This window comes from Canis lupus, chromosome 21 (genome assembly GCF_003254725.2).
Source record: "Canis lupus dingo isolate Sandy chromosome 21, ASM325472v2, whole genome shotgun sequence".
In the NCBI taxonomy this organism is placed as follows: Eukaryota; Metazoa; Chordata; class Mammalia; order Carnivora; family Canidae; genus Canis; species Canis lupus.
The window spans coordinates 48,995,730-49,008,891 of NC_064263.1; the positions used below are offsets into that span (position 1 = coordinate 48,995,730).

At 43.9% G+C, this 13,162-nt stretch overlaps 1 non-coding gene across 1 annotated transcript; it reads right to left on the minus strand.

Moving 5' to 3' along the window:
- Nucleotides 1–4,091: 4,091 nt before the first annotated feature.
- On the minus strand, nucleotides 4,092–4,195 carry LOC112668005 (U6 spliceosomal RNA). The gene has a single exon (XR_003141386.1). It is a non-coding gene; the product is annotated as a U6 spliceosomal RNA (small nuclear RNA).
- Nucleotides 4,196–13,162: the final 8,967 nt, after the last annotated feature.

Below are 13,162 nucleotides of genomic sequence, written 5' to 3' on the forward strand. Positions count from 1 at the left end.
TGATTAACAGACCGGGATTCGTCATGAGAAAGTCCTTTCAAATGTCATTCCATATAATATGGAAAATCGGGAAGGAGGGGAACATGGAAGAAAAAAAAGCAAGAGCCCATTCTTTGTCCAACCAGCTCTGCCTCTGATGCAATTCATGAAACGGCCACGGAGGCTGTGTAACGTGAACCCTCAGAGGCTTGCTCTAGCTTCTGCTAAAATCGAGGGCCCTGAGGATGCCGAAGGAAAACAAGATGTTAGGAAAACTCACAATCGTTGGGGGGGCGGGGGGGGCATGAAGAAGATCAAGGGAGGTTACTTGGGCGTCTGGGACAGCTGGACTTGAAGACTGCTTTCCGGGTCAATATGATGTGACACGCAGGTTCTTACTATAGCCCTGTTCTGCCGCAGGTGTCATTTTAACTTTCAGCAGGAGATCTCCTTACCCTTGCCCAGGCCCTGCTCATTTTCCCCCCGAGTCTCTGTGGCTTCACCCAAGACAATGTTATCCATTCTTATTTGGGCCTTTGTAAACCAAAATACCTCCGGTCTAAGAAGTTAGCTTCAAGAGCCAGACATCTATGTCATTATGAATATCTGTCTAGACATAAAAGGGATCACTCAGCACTGCCTCCCATGGTCCTGTGAACACCGTGGCAATAACAGGCCAACACCAGACAGACACACGGACCCCACCCGCTCCACCCCCAGGGCTCCCACGAACCCTAATAGATTGTACTTGCAGTAGAAGCAAATGGGAGGGAGGGAGGCTTCTCAGTTGGTAAAGCCAATCGTGCCGTATGCAAAGACTGATTTTATTTTCGAGTTTGTGGTTTTTCCTTGTAAAGGCAGAGGTGGTTTACTGGCTTTGGGGTAAGTCTAACATATTGGGCCTTATACGTCCTTGGGTTCGGTAGGAAAGCAGAAAGATCAAGAGGAAGAGGTTGGTCGATGATTATTTTGCCCACAATCTGGAATTTTGTGTGGAATTGCTTGTCTATAATCAACAGGTAAAGTGTACAATGCAACTTTCTTAGGAATTGCATTGACTCTTAATTGCTCCCTTTTGTCATCCCTTCTGCGAAATGATTATATTTAATGGTCTCACATAACGTTGATAAATTTGTAATGGGGTCGGGCAGGGGATTAGGTACTTTGCCTCAAGAGGGAGGTTTTTCCAAGAGTGTTCTCCATCTAGGCTGATATTTGAAATCTCCAGAGCAATTTTTTTAATGTACGCATTCTCTGAACCAGCCTCCGTATATTCTCATTGCCTCTCTGAGGAGACTGAAGCACCAATATGGACGATAAAACTAGATTTTGCATGTGATATTAACAAAATAAGACTTGGAAAAAATACCTAAAATACAAATTAACATTGGTATTCTCAAAATTATGTCATTAGGAGGCCACATGCTTTTTCTATTGAGGCTTCCTTTGCTCCTAACCTTCTGTCTCCTTGGGAAAAATTTTGAGAGTCACTTCAGTCACGTGGAAAAATTAAATACCTCAAAAATCTTTCCTTTTTTAACAAAAAAAGTGACATTTGCCAGGTTCTACGATTTATATGAGATTTGGTACCTAAAGATTTTTAATATTTCTAAATGTCAAGTTCACCATTGAAGGATTATTTGCAGCTATTAAGCATATTCTAAAGAACGTAACACAGACCTTTAAGGGAGTTCCAAAGTTTTTAACAAGGCAATACTTTGGGATTAAGGCTTTCGCATGGGCCTGGCTACTTAGATGAAGCCTCTCCTCATTTGCTTGCATACGTTCAGGTCTCTAACTTGTACAAACTATGGAGGGTCTCACTCTATTCTGCATAAATATCACCCCTTGGGATTTTGTAACCAAGGACTCTGTGTATCCTACTCTGTTTGGGATAAAGGAATAGTATGACTTAAATTGCTCTCCCAGTCTTCACGGCATCCGTCCTTTATAGATTATTTACCAATCTAAGTCAGAATATCAGACCCTTGAGGGTTACATTTTTTTTCTCCTTAAGTATATTTTTCATCCTGTAGAATCACTGAGTGTTAACCCTATTTTATTGCTAATTATTCTCTGTCATATGTGAGACTTTCAAAGAAAAGTCTGGAGATGTTTAGGTGTTGTATGTCTTCACATTACTTTTTATAGGACAAAAGTGGCAAGGTTAGAATCATTTCTATCTTAAAATCAGTGAAATAGTCAGTGTTCATGTTTGTCAAAAGGCATGGAATTTAAGCCCCAGATGTGGTTGAGAACTTTACTGCTGATATAATTTTCCTTTAGTCTTTTCCTTAAAGAAAAAAAAAAAAGTACAATCAAAAGAGAGATTGGAAAAAAATGATAGAAACTCCTAAAAAAAAATCCAACAATAAGAATTGGTCATTGGCCCCATTTAACTGGTTGGGTTTATGGGTCACATTTATCAATATTCAGTTTCATAGCAGATGTGGAGGAAGTGAAACGTCTGGATTCCCAAAGAACCCAAGGACCGAGAAGCATCACATTTCACACACATGCGGGAAAACGGAGAGAGAAAAGATTTATGTAGATCTGAAAGCAATAAGGATGAAAAACACACAACTCAAGTCATCAAAATCACTGTTGAGAAGCCGGATTTCAATGCTTTGTGGAGTTTTCTTAATTGAGTTCCAGCATCAGAAAGCCGTGAATAGCAAGTATACACATTAGTGCCCCAGCGATCTGCTGTCTCACCTGGTGGCGGACACTCCAAAATCATCCGTGCACAAAGGCATGCAGCCCATGTTCCTATCTCTCCCTCTCAATCTCTCTTTTTCAAGACATTCAAAGTTTAGCTTCTTGTATCTTTTGCAGAAGGTCTTCTGTACCTTTTGTTCATTGAGCAACGTTGACTGAACTCTTGCGGGCCAGCCTGGCCCCTAGGTAGGATAGGAAATACGAGGAGCAGTTTGACAGGGAGGGAAAGAAACTCCAAATGGAGGGAATCACTAAAGATAGGAAGGGTATTGGCAAACTGTTGGAGCAAAATGGAATTTGGAGAACTCTTGCTGCCCTTCCAGCATCCACTCAACCCAGATGTACTCATTAATCCCTACTGTGCGCTTACGAGTGCCGGGCGTGCCGGAGAATATGACAAGAGCAAAACAGAACCTTCTAGTCTCACCAACCTTGAACTCCTCTTTTCAAGTCTTATGGTACCTTCTTTCCAGGCCCTCCTGAACCTATTCTTTACTTGCGGTCGCCGATTCACACAGCTAGATACGAGGAGTCGTGTCTGCTCGTTTCCAACCGGGTTGACTACGTAACACAATTACAGACATCCTACTAATCATTTGAACCAGTTGTTTACCAGTACGGTTATTTTAAGGTCGGTGTGTGACTGCTGCTGGCAGGTTGATGAATAGAGAACAGGAAATGAATGAAATCATTTATTAACATTGAAAATAACAATTTTAAAGGTGTAGGGTCCTGGGGTACATAGCACTTGGCTGCTGCAAATGAGGGAATGGGAATTTTCCAAAGAAAGAGCTTACCTGAAAGAATTTTCCAAAATTTTGTTTTGGTGTCATGGAAAAACACTAATTTCAAACCACTATTATTGATTGCTGGACACATCAAGAAGCACATGCTCACTAGGAACTACAACTTGAAAATTGTTATTCAAAATCACTACAGTGCTCATCCTTGAGTATAACCTGAAAATACAAGAGGAAGAAAGGATGAAAAAGAATGAAATGGGTATTGTGCACCCTTCATATACCAGACCTGGTAATAAATGCTTTCATTAACACATTATTTATTTCATTGACACATTTCACAACAAACCAGTGAGTTAAGAGTTGCCAGTTTACCAACAGAAAAAATAGAGGCTTGGAAAAAGTCAAATAATTTGACTTAGGTCACACAGCTTATAGATAGTGTATTCCTGAAACCAGGATTCATGTCTTTCTAGCAAACTGCAAAGCCCTGACTCAAAGTAGTCTTCAATAAGAGGACTTAGATTAGGGCGTGAAAGTTTTGGGGGGAAATTCAGAATATTTCTCACTAAATAACCATTTAAGAGATGTTAACCTCTTCTATCACAAATATTTTATTTATTTATTTATTTATTTATTTATTTATTTATTTATGAAAATATGGAGCATGTCAGGAGTTTGCATGTCAACCTCGCACAGGGGCTGTGCTAATCTCTGTGTCACTCCAATTTTAGTATATGTGCTGCCAAATTGAGCACCAAATCACATTTAACTTCAATCTGATAAATGGTGTATTGATCTTATTTTCCTTGAGATATGTGTGTCTAGAGTATTATTGAAAATTGAAAAACATTTTGCTTGGACATGACCTACTGCCCGGCCCTTCGCTTTTTCCTGCGACTCTGTATTACTTTGGGAATGAGCAGTGACCAGGAGGTTAGTTGGTGGAGAGAGAGATGGGTTGAAAATTATCACTAAAAAGGCCAAAGGATTTTATCCTATGGAAATAATCAAATAAGTGACAACTTATGAGTAAGGATGTTCATGCAGTATGATTTCCAGTGGCAAAATTTAGCAGTACCCAAAAGTCCCATACAAGAGTTTATATGATTAAAAAACTCCTTTGTACAATGGAAATGCTTTTGGTAGTTAAAAATGGTGGTGTGCTGCTGGGTGATGGATACGTGGGGGTTCATTATCCTATCCTGTTTTGTGCGTATTTGAAATTTCCCATAATAAAAAAGTTTTATTTTTACTTTTTAAAGATTTCTTTATTTATTTGAGAGAGGGGAGGGGCAGAGGGAGAAGGTGAAGCAGACTCCCCACTAAGCAGGGAGCCCGATGTGGGGCTCGATTCCAGGACCCCTAGATCGTGATCTGAGCTGAAACCAAGAGTCAGATGCTTAACTGACTGTGCCACCCCCCGCCAATAAAGTTTTTTAAATATTGACCATCTTAAAGATAATTTTGTGACCTCTTATGTGGAAAAAGCAGATTAGTAGATGTAGTCCCTTGCTGGGACTCCAGAATCCTTGTGATTGTCCATCTGCATTTCCCTCCCTTTCAAGTATGTGGGAGGATTATACTCCCCTGTCCCCTAGCAGTTGAGCAAGACCATATAAGTGGCCAATAGAGGTGATGTGTCCCTTTCAGGCTGGAGCAACTCATTGCCAGCGTGTGACGGACTCTCCAGCCCCCTGGATTCTCCACCTCTCCAACTTAAGACATTCCAAGTGGTAGAGCCTCTGCCGAATAAGGCCAACATCAAAGAGCTCCCGGGCAAAGTAGAGGGAACAGGTAGTGTGAGCGAGAAGTAAACCTTTAGTGTCTATAACCACTGAGCTGTTGGCCACCGCGGCATTGCTTAGCGTATCCTGATTGGGGCACGATGTAATTTAACAAGAACACTCAGCTGGCCCCCCTTCTCTGTAAAGTCTTTATGCAAACTGCATTTTCTGAGTAGCTTCTCCACTTAAGTTCATACTTAAAAAGTCAAAACTCAAAAGGATGCAACTCAACTCAAAAGGATGAGTGAGCGATAATCACAATGTAAATCTATACAATACTGTCACTCATGCGTATCATCACATTTTGCTCTTATTCCAACTTGGAGAAAGGTAAAACTCCGATTATTGACAAACTGAGGTCTAGAAGAAGTAAGTGATCTTCTCGGGATCAAAATCACACAGCCGAATCATAATAGCTTACAACTTTCTGTGGTCTTTGCCTGTGCTAAGCGTCTTCATGTTTTATTAGATTTGACTCTCACAACAACCTTGCAAGATCAACTGGGTCATGATTCCCCTTCTACAGGTGAGGAAAAAGACAAAGAAACATCTATGGATTTTAATGAATTCATTCAGTTAACATTTGCCCAATACCTGCTAAGTCCAGGCACTGCTGTATGCACTAAGAATAGAGTACTGGACAGATAAAGCCCCTTCTCATAAAGCTTACACATGGGGGGGTGGGGCATGGGGAGAGAATGATGTCTATCAGAAGCCTCTAAAGCCCCCAACAGCTCCTCAGCCATACCTCTGAGTTGAGCCGCTCCCTGAGGGCTTCCATCACTTGGCGCTGAGAGCATGCCACCTCAAAGATGAACCTAGACATCTTTGTTTTCTGTCCCTGGGATATTTTGGCCTATAAGCATCCCAGGTGTGAGCAAGGAATTAAGACCCATGGATACAAACTTCTACCAACAGGAGATGGGAGCTGATAGATAAGACTCTCAATTCCCCGTGGAGACAGGCAAATAATGAGAAGTTTAATGAGCAATTATGTTAAGTGCTATCATGAATAAAAAGCAGGGTGCAAGGGTAGAGAGGGATCCTAGGGCAGGGATGGCTCTCTTTGTAGGCCGGATGTCCAAGAAGGACCTCTCTGGGGTGGTGGATGGTGGACTGATGACAAGGAGGCAGTCCTGTAAAAATCTGGGGCTAAGGCTGGGGAGGAGGGTTTCAGGCAAGTGGAACAGTCGGCGCAAAGGCCCTAATGAGGAAACAGACATGACTGAGAATAGTAGGTGAAGAAGCGGAAGACAAAGTCGAGGCCAGATCAAATTGATCTCGTTTGATTTGTTGATAAGGAGAATCAGAAATTTTCATTGTGATGGGCTGCACGCTGGGGAGTGATAGATTGAGTGGCGTCTTCCAAGTCACTTCCTAACCTTTGTATCAAGACATGGAGTCAGTTGCCAGAACCAAGACCCAACTTGACAAAGGCAGAAACTTATTTCTGTGTCATAGAACCATCCAGGGATATAGTAGCTCCATGGTGCTGGGACTTCAGAATCCTTGTGATTTTTATTCCTTCCACAAATATTTATTGAGTACTTATTATACACACAGTAGTGAAAAAATATGCATATATATATATTGTTCCCCACATTCAGCTTACATTCTTGTGGGGGAGGCATAGACAGTAGACAAAACTATAAATTATAAGGTATGTTAGAAGGTGGTAGGTGCTAAGAACAAAGCAAGCGGGTAATGAGGAGGTGGGGATAGAGGTGGGGTTGCGATTTTAAATCGAATTTTCAGGGTAGGCCTAGTTAAGAAGCTAACATTGAAACAAGCAACATCAAGTGTGCAAGTTAACGTGTGGTTATCTGAAGGAAGATCATTAGGCAGAAGGAACCACCGGGCCAAGGCCCCGAGACCAGAGTATACCAAGTGTGTGGGGAGCAGCAAGGAGCTGCTAACAGCTGGAGCAGGGCAGTGGGAGGAAGTGGTAGACAGACTCAGGGAGGTAAAAGACCCCCATCTGAAGGTCCTTCTGGGCTATTGCTATGACTACTCATCTCTGATTGGGGTGGGAAGCATTGGGAGGGTTTGGAAGGGGGTGAATTAAATGACTTACGAGTTAAAAAAAAGTCACTCTGGCTTCTCTATGGAAATAGACTGATGGTAGGGAATGGGGTGGGGAGTAGGATAAATGCTGTGAGGCCATAACCAGCTCCTGTGTAATCCAGGTAAAGGTAATGGCGCTGGCACCCGTAGAGATGATGGGATATATCTGAAAGTAGAGCCAGTGGGATTTGCTAGTGGATCGGCTCTTTCTTGGACGGGATGAGGAATCAAAGATAATCCTAAGATTTTTAGGCTGAGCAAGATGGAGTCTTAAGGAAGGATGAGGCTACAATACTCACTAGGCAAGACTGCAGATGGGGCAGGTGGCGCCATCACCAACGAGGAGGTTGTCCTCATCCCTGTGATCCAATATACGCAGTGACTCCATTCGGACCCACATTCCTACGCGGAAAGAGAGGAAGCGAAGGATCTTCCTTTCATTTTAAAGGCACACATCTGATGATGCTCACACGTCTTCCGCTCCTTTGGCCAAAATCTTGATGCCTGGTTTCGAGGATGACTAAGCAAAGTCGCCTTCAGCTGGACAGCCATGAGCTCAGCTAAAACTGGAGCGTTCTTCTCATAAGAGCAAAGGGGAGAATGGAGAGCAAAGGGGAACCATTTGCAGTCTTGGCCCGCGACCCCCTTGCCTTCCCAGCCAACATCCAAACACAAGTCTTCTGAGTCTTGCTCCAGGGCCCTTTCTCCTCCAATGACCTTCCAAACAATTTTTTCTTATTTAAACAGTGAAGCATTTATCACAAATCCTATGCCCGATGGAGTACCGGCTGCAGTAAGGACTCAGGCCAACTCCCCATTCCTTTACCCAACAAACATCATGTGTCCACCTGCAGTGATCAGGACTATATAACAGGGGGTGTGGGAAAAACAAAAATTCGTACGACATGGTCCACATCCTCAAAAAAAAAAAAAGTGGCAAAGGAGGGAGGAACGGACATTTGCATGATGAATTCTAATCAAAGGCAGAATTAAATTAAAGCAATAATAATAAGCAGGGACAGGGGTGGTTAGTGGGCCACTGTGTCAGTGGGCCGGTGAAGAATAAGAAAAATATTGGTAGACCAGAAAGGCAAGGGAGGGCCTTGCAGCCCAGAACACAGATGTCGGGGGCGATGGGGAAATGCACATAGAATTTAAGGAAGGGTGAGATGTCCAGTGGGCTGGGGCATCGCCCCGAGTGCACGGAGGGACCTAAGATGATATGAGGCTGGAGTGATGACCTGGGGTCACGCAGTGACAGCCTGAAATCCCTCATGAAAGTGTTTATACTTCATTCTGCAGGTGTTGGGAGCCATTAGGGTTTGTGAATCAGGGAGTGACTAGGTCTGACGTGGGTTCAGGGCAATTACTCTAGCAGAAAGGGGGCTTGGTGGGCGGAGAGAGCATGCCTTGAGGAAAATTATCTCCCCTGCCCACCTTTGGGAACGCCTGCCCTTGAGACTGTCAGCTGCTCACTTTTCAAGCCCACGGTGTCTCTGCTGAGCTTTTCAGGGTGTTCTGGACTTTCTGGAATTTGATGGTCTTCAGTGCTGCAGACAGGAGCCACCCCACATATCTACATTGTGCCCGGAGAATCTGGAGGGAGCAAAGCATCCCACATAATGCCTGGGGAATTAGAGGACTGGAAGATATTTCCCATAGCCCTCGGGCAAAGATGTGGCCCTGGGCAGCCCCTCCACGTGAGCTCATGTAAAAAGTCAGCACCTCTAGGATTTGGCAGATGGTCTGGTCTGGCTACGTATGCCAGGGCCCATGGCGCTCTCGTGAGTGCCTGGGGCAGAGGTTCTGGGCTGGTTCCCGCTGTCAGGGCGCCCTCGTCCAGGGCTTTATCCCCCATCAGGAACCGCAAACCATCCTCCTCACCCGATAGAGTCTTGTGTTCCTACTAGTTTGGGCCCAGCGGTTGGGCTGAGAAAAAAACGGACAAGTATTGTTTTGAGTACCTAACCCCAAAACCTAAAGCGCTATTTCCAGTCAAATTATAGAATCAACAGAGTCTCGTAAAGATTTTAGGGTTTATCTGGTTCCAATTATACAATCTTCAGAATTTAAATTTTGGCTCTGTGAAAGGTACAAGCGCTTAGACCAGTTGTTGTCTTGGGTTCCACAATAGTAAAGATGTATTAGGTACGTCATTCATTCACCCAACAAAGGGAGGGACAAAACCCATGCGAGGTGCTCAGAGGCCGTCGACTACCCGTATGTGTCCGTGTATGTCCTCAATTCCTTCCTCCACTGCCCTCAACATCCTTACTATTGATTTGGCCTATTTGGCAGTTTCAGCCCTCTGTTTCCGGACTTATTCAACAGCCTGAATTTGATTTTAGGGGAAAGTAAAAGAAACTGTAAGTCACACAGAGACTCCTCTCTGCTGTCTTGCCTCCACCCCAGTCTGCGCCTCACCTGGTACGAACATCTGCTGAAGCCCAAGTTCTTGCTTCACCGTCTGTGTTCACTGGAGAGACTTCCCCCGGCTGGGGCCCCGGGGCCGGTAATCACGGGCAGGCAGCACGGAGCCCCTTGACGGGGCCTGGAAATGAATTGCCTTGGTGAAAAACACGCCCAACCTCAGCCATAAATTATCATAAGAAGATTTTATGCTCCCGAAGTACTGCTTCACCGTCGAAGCGCATCCTGGCCGGAGCAGTGCGCACGCTCCACAGAGAGTTGCCATCAGAGTGACAACCTTGGGCAAGACACTTCTGTTTACAAAGCCCTTCCTCGCTGATGCTTGTTCTCGGTGTGGAGAGAAGACAGATTGCAGTTGGGCTTGGGATGTAATCTAGATGCTTCTGCAAAATTCCAATTCTTTAAGTCAACGTTCTACAGATGATGAGCACTTAGCGCATCAAACTGTTGCCTACGCTGCCAGCCCACCTAGAGAAGCACCGCCCTGGGGCCTGGAGGCCTCGAGCTGTGCCAGCCCGTACGGTGGTCGCATGTGGTTACCAAGTCCTTGGAACGGGCTGGTCTGAATTGAGACATCCTGGAAGGGCAAAACACACACCAGATTCGGAAGACTTGCTATAAAAAAAGTCTTAAAATCTCCTTAATAATTTTTATGTTTATTGCATATTGAAATGATATTTTAGATGTGAGTCGAATAAGATGTATCATAATTAATTTCACCTGTTTGTTTTTACGGTTTAAAATGTGGCTACCAGACTCTTCAAAGCTACAAGTGTGGTTTGCATCATATTTCTGTTGGAACTGTGTTGCTCTGAAGGCCCATCTTCGGAGGGGATGAACTCGTTGGAACCTCCTTAACCCTTCTTTAATTGGTAAGGGGACATGCCTCTTCCTAGAATGACAGTGCTGGGAGTCACTTTAATAGAATCCAGGAGGCAGACTGGAGTTGTCCCGATAAATGCCTGATTTTTCCCTTTGTCCAGAACTAGGACCAAGAGAAGGAGGCCACTGTGGGTGTCTCTGCCTTGAGAAAAAAGCCACAGAAGAGATTTGAGAGACTCCCATGTCTTGAAAGAAAGTGAAAATAGAGCAGCCACACACGTGACCGCAGGATTGAGGCCTGGCTGGGCACAGAATTCGGCCATCTCCTTGGTCACCAGGATACCCAGGAGTTGTTCCATCATCCAACTGCCCTGCTGAAGAAAACATGCAACCAGGAAAATCAAGAAAGAGCCTTACTCTCCTCAGCTCATGCTGTGACAATCTTCTCTGGCCAGCGCAGATGAGGCCCTCACAAAGCATCCTTGGTACTTGACCCTGTTTAATCCAATGGCTCGATGGGTCTTCTTGCATAAACTTGGCTTCCTGCTTCTATCCTGGTGCTGGCCAGACTAACTCTTTTAAGATTAGATCAAGTCAACCCTCTACCAGAGCCTCCCTGTGACTCCTGGTTAGCCTCAGAGTAGAAGCTAAGGCTCCCACAGTGGCTTGTGAGACCCCACATCACCCCCCTAAGCTTAGCTCCTACTCCTCTCCCCCAGCTCACTCACCTGGCCATGCCCAGCTCTGGCCTTTCCCTCGGAAAGATGAGAGCCCTCTCTCATATTGACGTGCTCGACTGCCTCATCTTCTTAGACATTGCTCACATTTTGCTTTTGTAGTGAGCGCTTTCTGACCACTCAGTTGGAATTTCTACACACCCTCTCGCAGGTCCAATATCCTATACCCTTCTGTATTTTTTTTCTTTTTTCATAGCACTTCCTGTCTTCTAAAGCACCATAACATTTATTCATCTAATTGTCTGCTATCTGTCTTTCTCCACTGGAATATAAATATAGCGAGGGTACAGTCTCTGCGTGTGTGTGTGTGTTTTGTTTATTGATGTATCCCAAGAAGCTAGAACTCAGTAGGTATTTATTTTTAACAAATGGAGGAATTTATATAATGTCCATTAACTTTTTCTTCCTGTTATTACCTTTCCAGGGCAAACCTATATTGCCTGGTGCTGAGAAGACCCCAGGAGCATCCCAAGTCATCTCTCTTCCCTGTAGCCTTTCCAGGTCCCTTGAGCCTCCTTCCATCCCTTTCTTTTCGAAAGAAGACATACCGATGAAAAAATGCTCAACATCACTCATCATCAGGGAAATACAAATCAAAACCACAATGAGATACCGCCTCACACCTGTCAGACTGACTACTATTAACAACACAGGAAACAACAGGTGTTGGAGAGGCTGCAGAGGAAAGAGAACCGCTTACACTGGTGCAGCCGCTCTGGAAAATAGTATGGAGGTTCCTCAAAAAGTCAAAAATAGAGCTACCCCATGACTCAGCAATTGCACTAGTAGGTATTTACCCAGAGGACACGGAAATATTAATTCAAAGGGATTACATTCCCCCTGATGTTTATAGCAGCATCGTCCACAATTGCCAAAGAATAGGAAGAGCCCAAGTGTCCATCAACTGATGAATGGATAAAGAAGATGTGGTCTATATACAATGGAATATTCCTCAGCCATAGAAAGAATGAAATCTTGCCATTTGCAATGACATGGATGGAGCTAGAGGGTATTATGCTGAGTGAAGTAAGTCAGTCAGAGAAAGACAAATACCATATGATTTCACTCATATGTGGAATTTAAGAAACAAAACCAAGGAGTAAAGGGGGAAAAAAAAGGCAAATCAAGAACTGGATTCTTAACTATAGAGAACAAACTGATGGTTATCAGAGGGACGAGGTTATGGGGATGGGTGAATGGGTGATGGGGAAGAAGGAGGACACTTGTGATGAGCACCGGGTGACGTATGGAAGTGTCGAATCACTATATTGTGCAGCTGAAAATAATATTGTGCTATATGTTAATTAACTGGAATGAAAACTAAAAATTAAGAAAAAATCCAGTAGATACTTGCCAATAGCCAACGTCAGTAAAATGCAAACGTTTGGCAAATGCTGGCAAATGGATAGTTTAGGGCGGACTCCTCTAGCAGGCCCCTGAGGTGTACACAGCTCTTTAACTATAGAGTATTTAGGTTTTTTTAAATAATAAATTTATGTTTTATTGGTGTTCAATTTGCCAACATACGGAATAACACCCAGTGCTCATCCCGTCAAGTGCCCCCCTCAGTGCGCGCCACTCAGTCACCCCCACAGCCTGCCCTAGAGTATTGAGTTTTAAACCTGTAGGTAATAGAGAATCATTGAAACGTTTTAGTAAGAGAGAGTTGTGGTAAGAGTGGTTAACCGAGTGAGCCACCCAGGTGCCCCTCACTGTGTGTTTTAAAATTCAAAACTTTCTTGTTTAGTCACTAAGGAACTAATAAAAGGGTTGTGTGATTGTTCTACCTTAAAAGTGGTAACAGAGAAATTTTTTTTTTTTTTTGCTTTTGCAAATGAATGGTTTGGTTTTCTTTCATCAGAGGATGACAACAGTAAAATCTAAT